The sequence below is a fragment of the Coffea arabica genome, chromosome 5c (genome assembly GCF_036785885.1).
Source record: "Coffea arabica cultivar ET-39 chromosome 5c, Coffea Arabica ET-39 HiFi, whole genome shotgun sequence".
NCBI lineage: Eukaryota > Viridiplantae > Streptophyta > Magnoliopsida > Gentianales > Rubiaceae > Coffea > Coffea arabica.
This window is the reverse complement of record NC_092319.1, coordinates 16631566-16641593: the sequence shown is the minus strand read 5'-3', so window position 1 is coordinate 16641593 and position 10028 is coordinate 16631566. Positions and strand designations below refer to the sequence as shown.

Genomic DNA, 10028 nt, shown 5'->3' with positions numbered 1-10028 from the left:
ATGCATTACATTTCCTAACACGGAAGAGGCATTTGAGCTTAAATCTGGTCTTATTCACTTACTTCCTACTTTTCGTGGTATTGCAGGTGAAGACCCACATAAACACTTGAAGGAATTTCATGTGGTGTGCTCCACAATGAAACCTCAAGGAGTCACTGAGGACCACATCAAGTTGAGAGCCTTCCCTTTCTCTTTGGCAGATAAGGCTAAAGATTGGTTATTTTACCTGCCATCTGGATCCATCACTACGTGGGAAGAATTGAAGAGAAGATTCCTCGAGAAATTTTTCCCTGCCTCTAGAGCCGCCAATATAAGGAAAGAAATATGTGGAGTTAGACAGGCAAATGGGGAAATTCTATATGAGTACTGGGAGCGCTTTAAACAACTGTGTGCCAGCTGCCCACATCATCAAATCCCTGATCAGCTCTTAATACAATATTTCTACGAGGGATTATCACCCATGGATAGGAGCATGTTAGATGCAGCCAGTGGCGGTGCTCTGGTTAACAAGACCACAGACGAAGCCACGTTATTGATCTCCACCATGGCTGAAAATTCCCAACAATTTGGAGTGAGAGCTGATGGAGCAATAAGAAGGGTCAATGAAGTGAATCACTCTGACTTAGAGGGTAAACTATCTGAGCTTACCTCCTTGGTACGTCAAATGGCAAGAGGGCAATTACAATCTGTGAAGACTTGTGGTATCTGTGCTGCTCCCGGACACATGACTGACATGTGCCCAACTCTCCAGGAGGATTCACCTGAACAAGCCAACATAGTGGAAGATTTTTCTGGACCACCTCCACGAAGGAATGATCCTTTTGCACCCACTTACAACCCAGGGTGGCGAAATCATCCTAACTTTAGTTATGCTTCAAAACCACCTGGTTTTCAACAACATTTCCAGCCACGGCCACCAGTGCAACAACCATCCACTTCCAATTCAAACATGTCTCTTGAAGATATGGTGAAGTCACTGGCCCAAAGCACGAGTCAATTACAGCAAGAGGCTCAAAGATCTCAGCAGGAGTCTCACAGATTTCAACAAGAGACTCGTGCTAGCATTAGGAATTTGGAAGCACAGATGTCTCAATTGGCAACTTCCATGAGCAACCTGGACAATAGCAATAGAGGGAAATTACCATCTCAAGTAATTCCTAATCCCAAGGAAAATGCCAGTGCAGTGCAATTACGGAGTGGCAAGGAGGTACAGTCTCCTAGGCGTGCCCACGCCAAAGAAGAAGAAGTGCCCAGGAAGGGGGAAGAGGAAGATGAGAAACAATCATCTGAAGTCTCAAAGAAAGTTGACATTCCTCCTCCTTTTCCTGGCAGGTTTACAAGAGCCAAAAAGGAAGAATCTGAGCAAGAGATTTTGGACACCTTCAGGAAAGTGGAGATCAATATTCCTTTATTGGATGCTATTAGGCAATTGCCTAAATATGCTAAATTTTTGAAGGGCTTATGCACTAACCGCAATAAGTTGAGTCTGGATGACAAGGTGAAGGTGGGGGAGAATGTCTCAGCGATGTTTCAAAGGAAGTTGCCCCAGAAATGCAAGGATCCAGGTATGTTTACTATACCATGCATAATTGGCAATCAAAGAATTGAAAAAAGCATGCTTGACTTAGGTGCTTCAATAAATGTCATGCCTCTCTCAATTTTTAAAGTTTTGAATTTAGGACCCCTCAAAGAAACTAGGGTAATCATTCAACTAGCTGATAGGTCGAATGTCTACCCTGAGGGCCTAGTTGAAGATGTTCTAGTAAAGGTCAATGAATTCATTTTTCCTGTGGATTTTTACATTGTTGATATGAATGATGCATACTCTACTGATTCAGCAGTGATTCTTTTGGGTAGACCCTTCATGAGTACAGCAAGGACTAAAATAGATGTACATGAAGGGACTTTATCTGTGGAATTTGATGGAGAAAAGGTCACTTTTAATATTTTTGATGCAATGAAGCATCCTGTGGATACTGAATCTGTAAATTTTGTTGGCATGACTAACACCATGGTGCAAGAGAATTTTGAACAGAATTTCATGAGGGACAAGTTGGACTTTGTCTTACAACAAGGCAAGACCAATTTGGAAGTGGACGACATGGAGGAGGAGGAAGTCAAAGAAGCTATCATGTCCTTACATTCACTACATCCGCTTCCAGGCAGGTTTGAAAATTCTTTTTTACCATTACCCACTTCTAATGAAAGAATTCTACCTTCTGTTCAACAGGCACCTAATGTGGAATTGAAGGAACTGCCCGAGCATTTGAAATATGCTTACTTGGGAGATAACAAGACTTTGCCTGTAATCATTGCCAATGATTTAACTGCGTTGCAAGAAGAGAGGCTCTTACGGGTCTTACGGGAATTTAAACCAGCAATTGGATGGACGTTAGCAGACATCAAAGGCATCAATCCATCCATTTGCATGCATCACATCCTTTTGGAGTCGGACGTAAAACCCGTGAGAGAGCATCAACGCAAGCTCAATCCCGCAATGAAGGAGGTAGTGATGAAAGAGATTCTCAAACTCTTAGAATTAGGAATTATTTTTCCTATTTCTGACAGCCAGTGGGTAAGTCCAGTCCATGTTGTTCCCAAGAAGACTGGAATCACGTTGGTGAAAAATGAAAAGAATGAGTTAGTGCCAATGAGATTGCAAAATGGGTGGAGAATGTGCATTGACTTTAGGAAGTTAAATGCCGCAACTAGGAAAGACCACTTTCCACTCCCATTTATTGATGAAATGCTTGAGAGGTTGGCAGGTAAGTGTTTCTTTTGCTTTTTAGATGGTTACTCTGGATATTATCAAATTATTGTTGCTCAAGAGGACCAACACAAAACTACCTTTACCTGCCCTTTTGGAACTTTTGCATATCGCCGTATGCCTTTTGGTTTGTGTAATGCTCCTGGAACATTTCAAAGATGCATGATGAGTATTTTCTCTGATATGATTGATAATTGCATTGAAATTTTCATGGATGATTTTACAGTATATGGTGATTCTTTTGATCAGTGCCTAGACCATTTAACAAAGGTTTTGAAAAGATGCATTGAAACAAACTTGGTTCTTAATTATGAAAAATGTCATTTCATGGTTAAGGAAGGCATAGTTTTGGGCCATGTTGTTTCATCAAGGGGTATTGAGGTAGATAAGGCTAAAATTGATTTGATCACTAGTCTACCTTACCCTACTAATGTCAAGGATATTCGTAGTTTTCTAGGCCATGCAGGTTTTTACAGGCGTTTCATAAAAGATTTTTCAAAAATTGCTCAACCATTGTCTCGCCTGCTTCAAAAGGAGGTGCCATTCAACTTTGGAGATGATTGCAAATTGTCCTTTGACACACTCAAGGGTATGTTGACCACGGCACCAATCATCCAACCCCCAGACTGGAAGCTATCCTTTGAGCTCATGTGTGACGCCAGTCAGTATGCCGTAGGAGCTGTGCTTGGACAGCGGAGTGGGAGGTGTAGTCACGTGATATACTATGCGTCAAAAACATTGACACCAGCTCAATGCAACTACACCACCACGGAGAAGGAGCTTCTAGCCATTGTTTTCGCTTTTGAGAAATTTAGATCATATCTATTGGGGTCAAAAGTAACGGTTTACTCTGATCATGCAGCTTTGAAGTATCTCTTGTCAAAAAAGGAGTCCAAGCCAAGACTCATTCGTTGGGTGCTCTTGTTGCAAGAATTTGACTGGGAGATCAAGGATCGGAGAGGGGTGGATAATTCAGTAGCTGACCATTTGAGCAGGTTGATAAGAGAAGAGGAAGCAGTTCCCATATCTGAGGTATTTCCTGATGAACATCTTTTCTATCTCAAAGGTAAGGAACCTTGGTATGCAGATATTGTGAACTTTTTGGTCAGTCATAAATTCCCTATTGGCATGAGTAAGAGTAAGAGAGATAAGATAGTCCATGATTCTCGATACTATATTTGGGATGAACCATATCTGTGGAAAATAGGCTCTGATCAAATTATTCGTAGATGTGTACCTGAAAGTGAAACTCCTTCTATCCTTGCTCATTGTCATAATTATGCATGTGGTGGCCATTTTGGACCTAAGAGAACTGCTAGAAAAATCCTTGATTGTGGCTTTTATTGGGAAACATTGTTTCGTGATGCTTATGCATTTTGTAAAAGCTGTGAAAAATGTCAAAAATTTGGAAGTTTGTCTCATAGGGATGAAATGCCTCAAGTGCCTATGTTATTTTGTGAAGTGTTTGATGTTTGGGGTATGGACTTTATGGGACCTTTTCCTAGCTCTTTTGGATTTTTGTATATTCTGTTAGCAGTTGACTATGTATCGAAATGGGTAGAAGCAAAGGCTACCCGGACTAATGATTCTCAAGTTGTTGTAGGATTTCTCAAATCCCACATTTTTAGTAGGTTCGGGGTGCCGAGAGCCATCATAAGTGATCAAGGTACCCATTTCTGCAATCGCACCATTGCAGCTCTCATGGGAAAATATGGAGTGCACCATCGTGTGAGTACAACATATCATCCTCAGACCAATGGGCAAGCTGAAGTCTCCAATCGAGAGATCAAGAGCGTATTGGAGAAAACGGTTAACCCCAACCGTAAGGATTGGAGCTTGCGATTGGATGATGCTTTGTGGGCATATCGAACCGCGTATAAAACGCCCATTGGAATGTCTCCATATAGGTTGGTGTTTGGTAAGATGTGTCATTTACCTGTGGCTATTGAGCATCGTGCATTCTGGGCAGTCAAGCAATGCAATTTCCATGCGGATAGAGATGGCAATGAGAGAAAGCTCCAACTCCAGGAGTTGGAGGAAATTCGTCTTGAAGCATATGACAATGCACGTTTGTACAAAGAGCGTACCAAGCAGTTTCATGACCGTTTATTGCGTGCGAAACACTTTTTCCCAGGACAAAAGGTACTCTTGTTCAATTCACGGTTGAAATTCATGCCAGGTAAGTTAAAATCTCGTTGGATTGGACCATATGTGGTAGTCAATGTTTTTCCCAATGGTGTGGTTGAAATCCAGAGTTTAGAGACTAATAAGAGTTTTACAGTTAATGGTCATCGTTTAAAATCGTTTGTTGATATTTCAGACATTGGCACTTTGGAAGAGGTACACTTGATAGATCCTATCTATGCCTAATTGCTCACTGTGGAGTCGTCTAGCCAAAGACGTTAAAGAAAGGCGCTTCTTGGGAGGCAACCCAAGGCCTCCATTTTTTGTTATAGTTCTCTTTCGTTTTTCGTTGATTTTGGGTTGTTTTGTTTCATTGCAAGTGTTGTTTTTGGTGTTGGGCAGGAGACTCTGCCTTACAAGGCATGCCCACGCCCTATAAGTGACTCCATGAAAAGCGTAGAAATGCTTGGGCAGAAGACTCTGCCTTATAAGGCGTGGTCACGCCTTACAACAACTTTGGTCCACTTTGGGGACACAGGCTTGGATTGAAGACTTCCGCTTCCATCTGAAGCAACGCTACACCACACCACCATCAGAGGCTCCACGCTGCCAGTCCCTGATACCTCCTCTACCATGGTGTTTTGCTGCAATTTTTTTTTTTCATTCAGGGAAGTTTCTTTTGCTCCCTTCACTTGACTTCAACTTTTCATTCTTACATTGAGGACAATGTAGACTTTAGGTGTGGGGGGAGTAATCTAGCTTTTCCTTCTTACTGCTTTTCCTTCTACAAAAAAAAAAAACCTTTACCATATCTTTTGGATTTTTGTGGTTAGTCTTGATAAGCAATGGCTTGATTTTCAAATTTAACTATTGTTATGGTTTTAGATGATAATATGTTAAGTATAATATGGTAAAATTTTAGGATGACTCTCTGGTAAATATTTGAGACTTTGTGACTCTTGCAATTTCTTTTGGTTAACTTTTATAGGCATTGTAAATATTTTTCTGACATTTTTGTGTGAACTGGTTCAACTATTAATCTTAGTTCTCCATGTTAAGGAAATGAAGCAGGCTTGCATGGTTTTAATTTTACTTGGGTGTTTATTTGTGAATAACATTCGGCTATACTCCGCTGGTTATCATTGACTAGTAACCGGGGGTCTTCACCTAAAGTGTCGATTTTCGCGTCAAAAAGCAGCGATAACTATGAGTATGTGGTCTTTAAGCGGTTTAAGTTGAGTAACCGGGCTCCTTCATTGAAGAGATGTCGGAGTTCGCGTCAAAAGACTTGAATGGCTCAAGACTAAGCACTTCCTTCAAAAAAAAAAAAAAAAAAAAAAAGAAAAAAAAAAGAAAAAAAATGAAAATGATGAAAAATGAAAAAAAAAAAGTATACGAGCATGAAAGTATGCGAATAATTGTATTGCCTGCGGATCCATGAGTCTTTATGTTGAGATTTTGCTTAGTGGTTGGACCAGTTATTAAAGAATGTTGGTTGGATATTTTCTATTCTTAGATTGGTTAGTCTGGATTTGAAAGAGTCATTGGTTTTAAAAGTTAGTTGGAGAGTTATCTCGTAAAATTTGTCATTAGTACTTTACAGTTATCTAAATCATACATTGGCAATAGTTGCTTTGATTAATAGCCATTGTTTTGAATTCAACTGCTGCAAAATGTTTGCTCGCTTGGTTGTGTATTTAAAGTTTGAAATGCTTGAGGACAAGCATTGTCTTGGTGTGGGGGAATTTGATAGGGATATAATTATGCATTTTATTTGTGGTTATTTGGTCTTAATTTTGGCAATTTATTATGCAAAGTATTGGATTTCTGCTCATAATTGGTATTTGTGTTAATTACAGGCAATTGGTGATAAAAGTGATAAAAAAGGGCAAATTCCAGAAGACTAGGTCTTCTCTGGCGTGCCCACGCCAGACAACACAGAGTTGCGTGAAAAAGCCGGATCGCGGGCCCAAGCCCTGGAACAACCATTCTGATTGGAAGATACCTTTTTACCATACGTGGGATCAGGAAGCTTTTCCAAAGAGGATTTTTGGCAATAATCCAATGAGGGAAATAAGGAAACAATCCTTGTGGGAAACAAATTCCAATTCAACAAGCAAAGGGAAGCGGCAGCAACACTATAAATAAAAAGGCAGCAATAGACTAGGGCATCTTCTGTCTTGGACTTGTCTCTTTGTTTTTCTTTTCTCTCTTTTTCCTCTGGAACGCAAGTAGCAAATAGGAGCCGACATCTTTTACTACTTCCTCAATCGACAAAAGCTCGATGAAAACTCTGAATTGCTTCATGATTATGCGGCAAGGCTAGTTCTTTTATCTAGTTGAGGAATAAATCAAGGATTGGAGCACCATAACTGTGAGATCGTTTTAATTGTTTTATTTCTAATTTATATGTTCATGGGTATTTAATTATTCTCTATTTTTCCCTGAGTTATTATTGTTTAGATTTATTGGATAATTAGGCCTGTTATTCAATTGTCTAAATAATTGATAGCCAATTAGGATGTTGGCGCGTCGCCTTTAAGCATCTTGATTAGTGGCAACCGAGACAATTTCACCGCCTCGCAAGCGGTTTAATTTGGATCGTGGGGATAATTAATCTAGCCTAAATAAACCCGCATGTGTGTTTGTCATCTAGAATTGGGTCTTTCTAATTCCTAATGCTGTGGCTACATTAAATCCTGTGAGCGTTTCTGGGGTTGTCTAGTCACAAGAGGGTAGTTTATGAGCGTCTCTTGACTACCATAAAATTAAGGAAAGATTGGTGGTTGGGCGCGTCGCTTGACCACTATAACCAGTTTATTCGTGAGTATATGAATTGTCCCGTGTATCTGTGATCAGTTGTGTGCTTCGGTGCCAAGATTAATTCCTTGACTAGATTGTATTGATTAATTGTTATTTGTGTGATTTGGTTCCTGCTATCTTACTCAACTTTAAATTTCAGTTTTTATTCCTTTTTAATTAGTTGGTACTACTGCTAAAAATTCCCCCCATTTTCCTGTGTGATTTACCTACCTGTTCCCTGAGGAGACGACCCTACTCACCACTATACTCATTCAGTTTTGGTAGTAGGTCTAATATAAATTTTATTTTTGGTGGTTTGACACCCACCATAGATTATACTTTTGATTGGAATTTGGGTTGTAAATGTGTAGTCGACTTTTAATGGTTATATTTTGGGACTTGATGTATCTTTTTAGTTAAGGAAACGACTTTTCTTTATTTTGACTTGTAGTATTCGGTATGTATCGTTAAGTTCGATTTGATCTGTCTTAAGTCCTGGTGAGAGTTGGGCAGGCGTCCCGCAGATACCTTTGAGTTCGCCCTTGGGAGAAGTGGGGGCGTCACAGATTCCATCCATCATGTCCCTTAAATTTCAAACCTTAGTTCTCTTATTCGTTTAATTGTGGGTCGAGATAGTATCAAAAGGTTTACAACTACGGGGAATTGTAAGGTTGAGAGGTCATACCACCCTCCCAAATTTGATTCCATCGGACGTAGATCTTGGGCTAATCATATACAGGGTTCGTATCAGTTGGTATCAGAGCTTTGTTCCATGCTAATCAAATTATATCCTTTTGTTTTCTTGTTTTCTTCTCTACTTTTCTACCAAAAGCCAAAGCTGAAAAAAATAAAAAAAAAACTGTCTACTTCTTTAGGGTTTGAAAATCTATCTTTTGTCGCTGTTTTGAATTTCTTGTTTGTGTCATTTGTTTCTAGTTGTTTCCAGTTCATTCATCTAGGGTTTTGTTTATTATTGCGTCCAGCCTTATTATGTCATGTTCTTGTTGATCAAGTCAAAAAAAAAAGTTACTGTTCACCATTACAATAGCGATACTGTAGCTGCACTATTTATGTTACTGTAGTAGTTACTGTTCATCCGAAGTTATTTTCTTGTTTCTTGTTAATCCGTGAGTTCACTGTTTCCTAAAACAATTCCAATTCATGTATGTAGTCTATTTCCTATTGTGTTTAGGATTTGTTTAGCAGTTTGTATTATTTTTTCTTTTCTTATGTGAGTCAAATTTGGAAAGTTGGGAGTGCTTGAGTCATATATCTTTGTGTTTCCTAGTTGAGTTAGGATTTCTTGTGTCTTTGTCTCTCCAATCATTTAATTGTCTTTGAATCACATTCATCATCGTGTCAAGTTTGTTAAGTATTTTATTTGAGTATTTGGTATCCTATAGTACAAAATGAGAGTGAGTGTAAACATGTAAGGGAATAAGGTGAGGAATCTTTCTTGCATCATACTTTCTTGCAGGTTACCAAGTCCATTGGTGTGTCCTGTTTTACCCCATTGCAAACTAGACTTTAATTTGAGCACAAATCGCTTTCAAGAGGAGGGAAATGATACAAAAATATAGGCATCAACCTTAGCATCCGTTCGAGCCATCATTTAAGTTTCTTTCTAGTATGTTTAGTGAATAAAGTGGCCAACTTTTGTGTTAAACCTTGAACTTAATTGGTCTTAGATAATTACCTTAGTTTGTTTAGTAGGAATAAATGATGTAATCCCCATCCAATTTGGATTTGGGCTAGAGTAGGGTTTTCTATGTTTTCATTTAAACTGCAGGTCCCTACATTGTAAAGGACTTTTGGTTGTCTAACTAATGGGAATTGAGAGTTTCCTCATTCTGCTTCTTGTTACATGTTGATTGTGTCTCCTTGTCAAGAGTTATGGCTTATCAATTCAAAGATCACGTTTGAATTGTGGCACCGCTCTATCCTTCTATTATGAGGCTCACATTATGTGCTAGATGTTGGGTTGCAATTGTATCAAAGTTCTTCACTAGTGTATGGTGATGGGTCAAGGATTCCATCCATCATGTCCCTTGAATTTCAAACCTTGGTTCTCTTATTCGTTTAATTGTGGGTTGAGACAATATTAATAGATTCACAACTATGGCGATTTGTAGGGTTGAGGGATCATACCACCCTCTCGAATTTGATTCCATAGGATGTAGATCTTGGACTGATCATATACGAGTTTTGTCCATTGATGGGGTTCATATCAATTATTTTTGTGTTTATGGTACATTGAAGCTCTTGAGTTGATAAGGATACTTCTTAAAGTCATTTTTTTGCATGAAGTTCTTTGTTCTAGTTTTCATGTTGTCCA

General features: G+C 39.2%; 1 non-coding gene across 1 annotated transcript; it reads right to left on the bottom strand.

The window, feature by feature from the left end:
• Positions 1-307: 307 nt before the first annotated feature.
• On the bottom strand, positions 308-414 carry LOC140007928 (small nucleolar RNA R71). Its single transcript, XR_011815370.1, has one exon. It is a non-coding gene; the product is annotated as a small nucleolar RNA R71 (small nucleolar RNA).
• Between the last annotated feature and the right edge of the window lie 9614 nt (positions 415-10028).